The 12,008-nt window shown below is 42.7% G+C and overlaps 1 long non-coding RNA gene across 2 annotated transcripts in view; it reads left to right on the top strand.

Moving 5' to 3' along the window:
* Nucleotides 1-6,059, top strand: part of LOC125255915 — a 55,154-nt gene extending 49,095 nt beyond the window's left edge. For both annotated transcript variants that reach the window (XR_007182027.1, XR_007182028.1), the window contains 2 exons: nt 2,906-3,044; nt 5,622-6,059. This is a non-coding gene — a long non-coding RNA (uncharacterized LOC125255915). The remainder of the gene's footprint in view (nt 1-2,905; nt 3,045-5,621) is intronic.
* The last annotated feature ends 5,949 nt before the right edge of the window (nt 6,060-12,008 follow it).

Here is a 12,008-nt window from a genome sequence, read left to right as displayed (position 1 = left end):
TGTTTCTGAAATCCCTGAAATGCCTCGATTGTAGTCTTCCATCACAAAATTCCTCATTTAAATAATTCCCGCCTAAAGGATACGCAAAAAAAGGGGCGTGAGACCTGTTTGAGATGTGATAGTAGTGTGTTGAATCTCACTGTTATGGTCAGTGATGTCACATTTCTGAAACATGCTCGAAGTGGTTGACCAATCACAACACATTGGTCCAGCCAATCAGAGTACACTGTTAGTTAGCTAATGATGCTTTTGGGAAACGCATCCAAGAGTGTTACTGACAGACTGGGAAGAGAGGTGCTGCAGCAATGTCAAATATGTGAAAAATAATGTTTTTTGAACATTCAAGCATGAAATCCTACTCTAGTAGACACCAAAAACAACATGAAGACTTTGTGAAAGGGAATAATATAGCATCTTTAATGCGCCAATGAAATATTTAATTGGTGGAAGAACAGTTTATTCAGAATATTATGTACTTTTTTTTGTATCAAATTGCTGTTGCCTCATTTCCTATAAAAGCAATAAGCTGTGTAGAATAACATGACATTTCTGAAACATGCTCGAAGTGGTTGACCAATCACAACACATTGGTCCAGCCAATCAGAGTACACTGCGCTTTTTGGAAGAAGGAGCTTCATAGAGACAGGAACTAAACAGGGGTGCGTTTCCCGTACAAAGACGAAACTCGCTGCTTCACTACCACAGTACGATGCATCATTGAGCAAATCAGTTAGCTAGTCACGAAACTGTAGTTTCTCGAAACTGTATTGTCGCAAACCTGTCGTTCAGCCATATTGGTTAATGATGTCATGCAAATGATGGAGTAATAACTTATTTAAATGAGTCCATTTGAGATTGAATTAATGCTAGATTTTTGCTATAAACATGGCATCTGAGGATTACTTTTCGTTTCTCGTTATTTTGCTTTATTTCCAGATTCAATCATAGGCTCATTCTTACGTACTAGAGCACGTACGCACATGCACACTCTTCAAAAATGTTGATTAAAATCTCTTGACAAACTAAAATATGTAAATGACAGTTGTATGTATTTGAAATAAAAGATATACATTGTACTTAATGTCAGCTTGCTTATTTTGCTCAAGATGACGATTTATTAAAGGTGCCATCGAATTGAAAATTGAATTTACCTTGGCATAGTTGAATAACAAGAGTTCAGTACATGGAAATGACATAGAGTGAGTCTCAAACTCCATTGTTTCCTCCTTCTTATATAAATCTCATTTGTTTAAAAGACCTCCGAAGAACAGGTGAATCTCAACATAACACCGACTGTTATGTAACAGTCGGGATCATTAATATGTACGCCCCCCAATATTTGCATATGCCAGCTCATGTTCAAGGCATTAGACAAGGGCAGCCAGTATTAACGTCTGGATCTGTGCACAGCTGAATCATCAGACTAGGTAAGCAAGCAAGGACAATAGCGAAAAATGGCAGATGGAGCAATAATAACTGACATGATCCATGATATCATGATATTTTTAGTGATATTTGTAAATTGTCTTTCTAAATGTTTCGTTAGCATGTTGCTAATGTACTGTTAAATGTGGTTAAAGTTACCATCGTTTCTTACTGTATTCACGGAGACAAGAGCCGTCGCTATTATAATTTTTAAACACTTGCAGTCTGTATAATTCATAAACACAACTTCATTCTTTATAAATCTCTCCAACAGTGTAGCATTAGCCGTTAGCCATGGAGCACTATCAAACTCATTCAGAATCAAATGTAAACATCCAAATAAACACTGTACTTACGCGATTAGACATACTGCATGACAAACACTTTGTAAAGATCCATTTTGAGGGTTATATTAGCTGTGTGAACTTTGTTTATGCAATGATAGAGTCAAGAGCTCGGGAGGGGGCGGAGAGCGCGCAATTTAAAGGGGCCGCAGCCTGAATCGTTGCATTTCTAATTATGCCTCAAAATAGGCAATTAAAAAAATTAATAAAAAAAAATCTATTTGGTATTTTGAGCTGCAACTTCACAGACACATTCAGGGGACACCTTAGAGTTATATTACATCTTGTAAAAAAACGTTTGATGGCACCTTTAAGTCCACATGTCATAAAACAAGAAACTATGCTTCTAACCACAGCTCGAGAGCTTTCGTTCTAACCACACAAGTTTGTAATGCAATTTGCGAACGTTCGTTTGAACAATGGTTTCGGGAAACACCAAATCGTTGAACTATGTTAGTAACGATTGAACTTGCAATGTTAGTTAGCTAATGATGCTTTTGGGAAACGCATCCCAGAGTGTTACTGACAGACTGGGAAGAGAGGTGCTGCAGCAATGTCAAATATGTGAAAAATAATGTTTTTTTGAACATTCAAGCATGAAATCCTACTCTAGTAGACACCAAAAACAACATGAAGACTTTGTAAAAGGGAATAATATAGCATCTTTAATGTGCCAATGAAATATTTAATTGGTGGAAGAACAGTTTATTCAGAATATCATGTACTATTTTTTTTGTATCAAATTGCTGTTGCCTCATTTCCTATAAAAGCAATAAGCTGTGTAGAATAACATAAAAATATGGTAAAAAAGGTTAAATTAATTTATATTTACAACTTAGTTTAGCTTTTTTTATGACTTCCGGGTATACAGTAAATTAAAAAATCCAGAATGTGGTCTCAGATGTTTGGCTCACACTGTATATGTCGTTTTGTTCTGACAGGCACATATGTATCCATGCAGTTATGAAACTCCAGTAAATGGCACATTGCTTGTCGGGATTCTTTCTCACTCAATTTCCAGTGATTTTCCAGCTGTCTAACAGCTTCCTGAATGTCCATTTGTCAGCAAAGTGGGGTTGCTGTCCATTGATCCATTGTGTATCTCTCTATCCATTGTGTGTCATTTATGTATCCAGGGTGATTGCTGCTTGGAAATGTTCTTTGGTGAATTGGGATGTTTGATGGACCATTACAGAGTGTAGATAAATGTCACAGACAGAAGACAGCAAAAATGGTGGTTGATTCGTCCATGGACTGGAATACGGGTCCATTAAGGTGAGCAGCAATGGGAAAAAAATGGTTATATCAATGGTTTGTCAGCCTACATACTATGGGTGCTTTATAGAGAAAATGAAAGTGCATTCACTTGAGTTTCAAAGAGTGCACACACACACACACACACTGGGCCAGAACATAAACGGTTATATAAATGTCTAACTTTGCTGAACTCTGCATGAAAAAAATAACGCTTCTAGAATGAAAGGTTCAATCAATGTGCCAAACTTTAGACTTTACTAATCACACCGTCTGACCATACAATCTATGTTGTACCATAGACTCCCACTGGGTTTCCCAGGCAGAAAAAAAAAAAGAAACGTCGGTTTAAATCAATTGGGACTATGCAACTTCACTGTTTGGCCTCTAATGACAGAAATGTATTAGACATAAATGTGCTGACCACTGCCCCTTGACGCCACAAAGTGCAAAAACTTGTCTTGACTTCTTTCTTAAGCTATTAAAATTAAATTCAATGCTGTTTCATTAGCGTGTGCATTTCACCATTAATGTTACAACTATAAAATGGTCTGGGACAGATTGTCTTGCTTGCTTGCTCTGCATATGCAAATATTCGACTGATGAATTGGCAACTGGCAAGAGCTGCACACAGACGCGAAACGGCAAAAGCGCAGTCTGTTAAATGACCAATGCACTGTCAGCTAGAATAATACCAGCAGTCAGCCCCACAAAGCGTCTTCATTTTAAGGGACATTAAGTTGCAGGTCTTTAATTTATCACAGTATAACGAGGCTCATAAAAGGCCAAGGGTTTGGCTCCTCTTCTAGACTGTTGTAAATATTCAGAAATGTATGAATGCAACATATTAATCAGTTCAGATTCAAATTTAAAATGTTCTCCTCATTCTAATGGTTAGACAACGTCCGACTAAACTGAGTGAAATACTTTAGCCCATATGAATGCACAGCATGAATGCATATGAACAACATTAATGAATGAGGGATGCACTGCCTCAAGTTATTATGATCTTGGTATTATATGTTCAATTATATGTTCTTGGTATAATAAAACCTGTAAAATGGTGCAGAGAAAGTTGGAACGATATGGGAGTGAGTAAATTATGACAAATTCATCACATGGTGATGTCAACCACTTCTAAACCATGATTATCTATGAAAACAGGGTCATTTTTTCACTGTTAACATTAAAATGTATGTATAGTGCATATTGCTGTGTGCCCTGCCTATTTTTAAGATATAGTCAGAGTCATCTTTAGTAGCCTATTGACATTGCAGTTTGTTCAATACCGTCTGTATTCACTCTAATATCGATTAAAGTGCTGAATGTCCACTAATTAGCATTGAGCAAACTGGAATTAGCCCTAACAGAGTCTGTTCTATCAAACAGCAGCTTGCTAAAGATTTATCAGAATTTGGAAACATAAGCTGTTTGGATTTTCTTTGAGATCCAGAAATTCATGTGTTGGCACACAAATCTGATTTGTTTTAAAAAGGTAATTGCAACTTTTTATCACACAATTCTAATTTTTTGTCTCGCAATTGCGAGTTTGCATCTCACAATTGTTATAAAGTTAGTATTACAAGTTATAAAGTCAGAATTATGAGCTGCCTCAGAACTTACAATTATGAGTTTATATCTCAAAATTCTGAGGGGGAAAAAGCAAATTGCGAGATTTAAACTCACAATTGCGAGAAAAAAGTCAGAATTGCTATTTAATATCTTACAATTCTGACTTTATTTCTTGCAAGTGTGAGTTTATATCCCCCAGTTTTGAGAAAAAAGTCAGAATTGTGAGATAAAAAGTCGCAGTTATCTTTTACATTTTTTTTATTCCGCGACGGAAACAAACTTCCATTGATGTTTTTCCTGAGCTTTAAGAATGACTGTTTATATTTTGATGACTGGATGGATGGATTTACTAATCTGGTAATACTAGTAATAATTTATTCATAAAAATCTATTAAAACTTTAAAAATAGCATCTGGAGAGAGCGGTGCTGTATTTGCACATAAGAATTCATGGATTCATGCTGCCACAGGGCTAAAATGGAGCTTTTTTGAAACAGGGATTGGTATAAATGCAAGAGATATCAGACTTTTGATGCTTCATAAAAATGGCCACAGGTGCAGATGTTTTTGCCCACAATCAAGCGGTCACTTCTAGAAGTAGAAGCAAATGTTTGGCTTGGGAGGAATAACACTCTGAAATCCACTGTTTTTGCCCAGCGGCTTTGCATACATCACTCTGTGTGGTAGTTTTTTTTGTCTTGCCCTTGCCCATGTATTATTTTTGTATGTAAAATGTATTTGTTACTTAGTGTGAAAAAAAAAAAAAAAAAAAAAAAAAAAAACTCAGTAGAAAGACCAAGATTAAGGAGGTAATCATACTCTGAGATTCACCAGAGTAAAAAGTGTGACAGCAGTCTCACCTGTAAATACATTCATGATGTCCTCCTTTCTCCAACTGTTCACAGTCATAGTGAATCAAAATAAACAAAACAAAATATGACTATAACAGTGTTCCTTTCAAATCGAAGCAAATGCATCCTCTCAGCTTGTGATATCACCCTAATATATTCATTTTCATATATTACAGGTAAGCCTGGAAAGATATTAAACAGAGACTACTATCAGGAAAAAAAACACTGACTTTAAAGTCATGTCTGGTGCAAAGAGAAAGAAACAAAGAGGGAGGGAGAGACAGATGAAATCGAGAGAAAAAGTAAAAGTTGCTTTTGCATAACCTGAAGATTCAGAAATGCTGTCTGCCTCTCCTGAAGTGAAACTCATCTGAAAGGCAGTGACACACAAAAACAGTCTGTGAATTCATCTGTCCTGTTACATTCATATGAGTTACAGCAGATGTGTCCCACAGCTTCCCATGGCTGGGTTTCCTTTCAGAGGGTCATATCACACATTTTTTTCCCCCAAGGTCCACATATAATAATGTAATTTAGTCCTACATGACCATTTTCTACATTTTCTCTGACTCGAATTTAATGAAAGAATAAAGAATACAGTTGTTTAATGGTGATATGTGTCTTTTTTTTTAAAGTAAAATACTTTAATTTATTGCTGAAAGTAAACTGTTTGTAGGTCAGTTTCCCAAGAAAGTGTAACACTGTAACTGTGTGGTACTTTCAAAACACTATTCTGCTTGTTGAAGTATCTTATGCAACCAATTAACAGCAGATGGGATATATATATATACACACACATAGTGTTTGGTGTCTGGCAACTATATATTTTAAATCTACTGCAGTTGTACACAATCTATTAGTGGATGTTTCTGAGACTGTGCCTTTAATGTTATTCTTCAATGTTTTTCATTTTCCTGCTCATTAGTTGCTCTTTGTGTGTAAAATATCCTTCTCTGAATTACATCAGGCACAAACTATATAGCCCTACTCTATGAAATATATACATATTATCTCTGGAGATAGACTAAGTACATTAATAGGTTTTGTAAGTGCTCTTTTCCACACATAACTGAGCAGCTAAATTAGGATGATTATAAAACTCCCTCTTTCACACACACACACACACACACACACACACACACACACACACGCATCTGAAGAACTAAAAACTAAAAAAAGGGCAAGATAGAAAATTATTACAAGTAAACATACAACTATCTTGTCAAACAGGTGCTGAGTGCTCAAGGAATCTAAACTCTTGCTCACATTATGATTTAATACAGACTTTCATTACCATTCAGATATACTTCTGGAGTGGAAAAAGAGAAGAAAAATATTTTTTTTTCAAGTCCAATTTCAAGTAACTCCATAAAAATAGTGCACTATGTCACTGTGTCTGTCATGATCATTAGTGTGAGTGCCCTATCAGCCACTAGAGGGCACTCCATCCTGGACTCTTGTTTTCACCCCGTGGACTTCATTACCCATAACGCACTGCCGGACTCATTATCTCATGATCACTTCATTACTCACAGCTGTCTTGTATTATGTTATCAGTGTCTGTCTATTTATACCCTGTTGGTTTCTGTTCTAGTCATGGAGTTTTCAGTTCACATTTCCCGGTCTGTGTTGTTTCTTGTTCCCTGTTTTTGTGCCTGTTTTTGTATGGACTGCTATTCTGGATTTTGACCCTGGCCTGTTTATGGATTCACGATATTGGATTACCCATTAAACTTACCTGCATTTGGATCTGTCTCTTGTCTCCGTGTTTGCTACCGTGACAGAAAACTCCATCACCTAAGGATCCAGCAGGATGGGAATCTTTATCACTCCTCCTACCACTGCAGAGGAACGGATGGCTCGCCTGGAGAACTTAACCACCCTGAGGCAACAGGGCAGTAAGGTGGGTGGTTTGGCACAATTATTTTGGACCCTGGCGGTAGGGTTGGGTTATAATGATGCGGTCTTAAAGGACCTTCTGAATAATTGTTTGGATGACTCGTTGCCGTGGTGGGAGATGGAGAGACTGGGTGATCTGGATTTTTGGAGGTTTGTCCATTACCTCGAACGTCGGAGTAGGAGGGCCTCACCGTGTCAACCAGGCAGTGTGCATGCTCCAGCCAGTGAATCCGTTCCAGAAGCCACAGAGGAGGTGGGCACTGAACCTCTGCTTCACCCCGGTAAAAGGAGGAGGAGGAGAAGGAAGAAGGCTCCAGCCAGTGAGTCGGCTCCAGCCAGTGAGTCGGCTCCAGCCAGTGAGTCGGCTCCAGCCAGTGAGTCGGCTCCAGCCAGTGAGTCGGCTCCAGCCAGTGAGCCCTCTCCAGAGCCCGCTCCAGTCAGTGAACCCGCTCCAGCCAGTGAGTCCGCTCCAGAGCCCGCTCCAGCCAGTGAGTCCGCTCCAGAGCCCGCTCCAGCCAGTGAGTCCGCTCCAGAGCCCGCTCCAGCCAGTGAGTCCGCTCCAGAGCCCGCTCCAGCCAGTGAGTCCGCTCCAGAGCCCGCTCCAGCCAGTGAGTCCGCTCCAGAGCCCGCTCCAGCCAGTGAGTCCGCTCCAGAGCCCGCTCCAGCCAGTGAGTCCGCTCCAGAGCCCGCTCCAGCCAGTGAGTCCGCTACAGAGCCCGCTCCAGCCAGTAAGTCCGCTCCAGCCAGTGAGTCCATTTTGGGTGAGCCACCGCCTCACCCTCATAAGCGGAGGAGAAGGAGGAAAAGGGCTTCCTCCATCCTACAAGGCCTGGAGACCACTCTAGAGGTTGTTCGTTGGTTCTCCAAGCGCCTTGCCCTGCCGGCGCCACCGAAGCGCCTTGCCTGCCGGCGCCACCGAAGCGCCTTGCCCTGCCGGCGCCACCGAAGCGCCTTGCCCTGCCGGCGCCACCGAAGCGCCTTGCCCTGCCGGCGCCACCGAAGCGCCTTGCCCTGCCGGCGCCACCGAAGCGCCTTGCCCTGCCGGCGCCAACTAAGCGCCTTGCCCTGCCGGCGCCAACTAAGCGCCTTGCCCTGCCGGCGCCAACTAAGCGCCTTGCCCTGCCGGCGCCAACTAAGCGCCTTGCCCTGCCGGCGCCAACTAAGCGCCTTGCCCTGCCGGCGCCACTAAGCGCCTTGCCCTGCCGGCGCCAACTAAGCGCCTTGCCCTGCCGGCGCCAACTAAGCGCCTTGCCCTGCCGGCGCCAACTAAGCGCCTTGCCCTGCCGGCGCCAACTAAGCGCCTTGCCCTGCCGGCGCCAACTAAGCGCCTTGCCCTGCCGGCGCCAACTAAGCGCCTTGCCCTGCCGGCGCCAACTAAGCGCCTTGCCCTGCCGGCGCCAACTAAGCGCCTTGCCCTGCCGGCGCCAACTAAGCGCCTTGCCCTGCCGGCGCCAACTAAGCGCCTTGCCCTGCCGGCGCCAACTAAGCGCCTTGCCCTGCCGGCGCCAACTAAGCGCCTTGCCCTGCCGGCGCCAACTAAGCGCCTTGCCCTGCCGGCGCCAACTAAGCGCCTTGCCCTGCCGGCGCCAACTAAGCGCCTTGCCCTGCCGGCGCCAACTAAGCGCCTTGCCCTGCCTCCTGAGCAGCCAGAGCTGGCCACGGAAACCGTCACCGAGCTGTCCGCTCTCCCTGATACGGCCACGGAGGCCGTCACCGAGCTGCCCGCTCGCCCTGATATGGCCACGAAGCACCCTTGGCTAGTCCTGCTGCCGCCGTCCAAGCCTTCTGCCCTGCCGGCGCCGTCCAAGCCTTCTGCCCTGCCGGCGCCGTCCAAGCCTTCTGCCCTGCCGCCGCCGTCCAAGCCTTCTGCCCTGCCGCCTCTGCCCAGGCTACCAGAACCGTTGAGACCCGCCTGGTCTGTTCCTCCAGCACCGCCCTGGCACTCAGCCAGGAATCCAGACCTGCCAGTGCCCGCCTGGTCAGTTCCTCCAGCGCCACCCTGGCACTCAGCCAGGACTCCAGAACCGCTGGAGCCAGCCTGGTCAGTTCCTCCAGTGCCGCCCTGGTGTTCAGCCTGGACCCCAGACCTGCGGGAACCCGCCTGGTTAGTTCCTCCAGCGCCACCCTGGCAATCGGCCAGGACTCCAGGCCTGCTGGCGCCCGCCTGGTCAGTTCCTCCAGCACCGCCCTGGCCTTCTGTTGGGGACTCTGGACCTGGCCCGCCATCCCTCCCCCTGATCCTCCTCCTGTCCACCTCCCTCCTGAGTTTTTGTGTTTTTGTTTTTTTTGTTTTTTTTGTTTTTTTTTCTTTTTTGTCTGGTGGAGCGTCTGGTAGCCGCTCCTTTGAGGGGGGGTAATGTCATGATCATTAGTGTGAGTGCCCTATCAGCCACTAGAGGGCACTCCATCCTGGACTCTTGTTTTCACCCCGTGGACTTCATTACCCATAACGCACTGCCGGACTCATTATCTCATGATCACTTCATTACTCACAGCTGTCTTGTATTATGTTATCAGTGTCTGTCTATTTATACCCTGTTGGTTTCTGTTCTAGTCATGGAGTTTTCAGTTCACATTCCCGGTCTGTGTTGTTTCTTGTTCCCTGTTTTTGTGCCTGTTTTTGTATGGACTGCTATTCTGGATTTTGACCCTGGCCTGTTTATGGATTCACGATATTGGATTACCCATTAAACTTACCTGCATTTGGATCTGTCTCTTGTCTCCGTGTTTGCTACCGTGACAGTGTCAGTATGAAGGAATTACACTTTATTTAAATTGTCCACTTTAGACATTCTACTAACTGAAAAACAACTACATGTCAACCACCTGTCATTAATTTGCAACTACATGTAAACTAACTCTCTTTAGAGTATTAGGAGACAGTTAGGATAGAGTTAGTAGAATAAGCTGACATGTAGTTGCAAAGTTACTTATATTCAGTGGAATGTCTGTTGGGGATCATCAAAATAAAATGTTAGCAGATATTATGCAGACAGTCTAATAATACCAAAGTCCCTTTAAGACAAATCATTTCACTCGGCGGCCATCTTTCAAACACCTCTCAGGCATGCAAGTGCAGCTCCTATCACTTTGAATTGCTCCAGTCTGCTCCTCTCTGCCTCGCTGCTGAATAGTTTGCGTCTCTAGCTCCGTAGAGTTTTCTTCTGAATCTTTATTATAATTATTTGTCTATTTTATCATCACTATATATCTGATATTATATTTTCTCCCACGCGCTCCTTTTTCTACGACTCGAGTCCATCAAACAACTGTAGTAAGTCGGATCATTGTATAGATTTTAATATCTTGCTAATTACTTACAAAGCACTAAATGGTTTAGCACCCCAGTACCTGAGCGAGCTCTTAACGCATTATAGTCCTTCACGTCTATTATGATCTCAGAATTCAGGCCAGTTGATAATACCTAGAAGATCCTTCTCCTATTGGGCACCTAAACTCTGGATCAATCTTCCTAGCATTACCGTAGTCAGCCAGATCCGGTTCCTTGCCGCCATCGCCTTTGGCTTGCTTAGTTGGGGACACTTGACATTTGATATTCAACAGTATTTTGATCTGCCTGCATTGACACCATTTTCTTTAAGAGCTGCTGTGCAGCCAAAATTATTTACCAGTTATCACTGTAAAGCTACTTTGACACAACCTACATTGTAAAAAGTGCTATATAAATAAAGCTTGACTTGACCAGCCTACATCCTTTATACTTATGTCGAACATTCCAAATCTGTAATGCAAGGCAGCTCACTACGTTCAGAACAAAGCCCAAGTGTTCATTACCCCAGCTTTACATCCTTCTCAAACATCAATTTTGTCCTACCTCACAAAATACATGACAACAAAGCATTGTCATGATATCCGGTTGATCTGACTCTTCCGATCCCATAATTAGCCTCCCTGGAGAGTGATGTTGGCAGGCCGGTGGAGACGGACCATCTCAGCCCAGTCTCTTCCGGCATTATGAAGAGGTAAAACATCACTTGTGAGGTGTATGGTTGGCCAAGTTTCATCTTACAGTGGTTTTTGGGCAGGAGAACTAGCAGGAAAACAGTATCTCTGAAAGAAAGATTAGCAGAATGGGACAAGAGCGAGGGCTGTAGAAACAGCTCCACCGGGAGCTACACGTCTCAGTGCTTCAAAGCCTCATTTTGTCCAATGCTGGTGTAATCATTTCAGCTTTATGTTGGCTGCAAATCTGTAGTGAAATGTTGTCCCATTGCAATACAACCCAATAAATATGGTAAAAGAGTACATCATTTATTGTCCTTTATATCAGTCCACACCCGTACAACCTTTTTCTTTTATTTCCCAAGTTTTTGACAGTTAATCATGAAGTCTAAAAGTGTGATACGAAGTCAACTTTGTGTGTGCACAAAATGAACGATTTTAGCATTGCTTTTCATATCCAAAAGCAAATATATAATTAAAACGGGTTTTAACAGAACATGCATTTGCATTTCTTTTAGAAAAAGAAGCCAAAAAGACTCTATAGGCCTACATGCAAAACTTGATGTGCATTTCAATATTAAATAAATACATTTTAATTAATAATAAATGAGAGATTTAGCAGATGTTAGTCAAGTCTCAAATCTGGCCCCTGTAAATGCAGTAGGTTTGAGCCAAGAAAATACTGGAGGATTTAAATATAC

Source organism: Megalobrama amblycephala, linkage group LG20 (assembly GCF_018812025.1).
Source record: "Megalobrama amblycephala isolate DHTTF-2021 linkage group LG20, ASM1881202v1, whole genome shotgun sequence".
Taxonomy (NCBI): Eukaryota; Metazoa; Chordata; class Actinopteri; order Cypriniformes; family Xenocyprididae; genus Megalobrama; species Megalobrama amblycephala.
The sequence above is the reverse complement of the archived record's forward strand: the minus strand, read 5'-3'. Positions and strand labels throughout refer to the sequence as shown.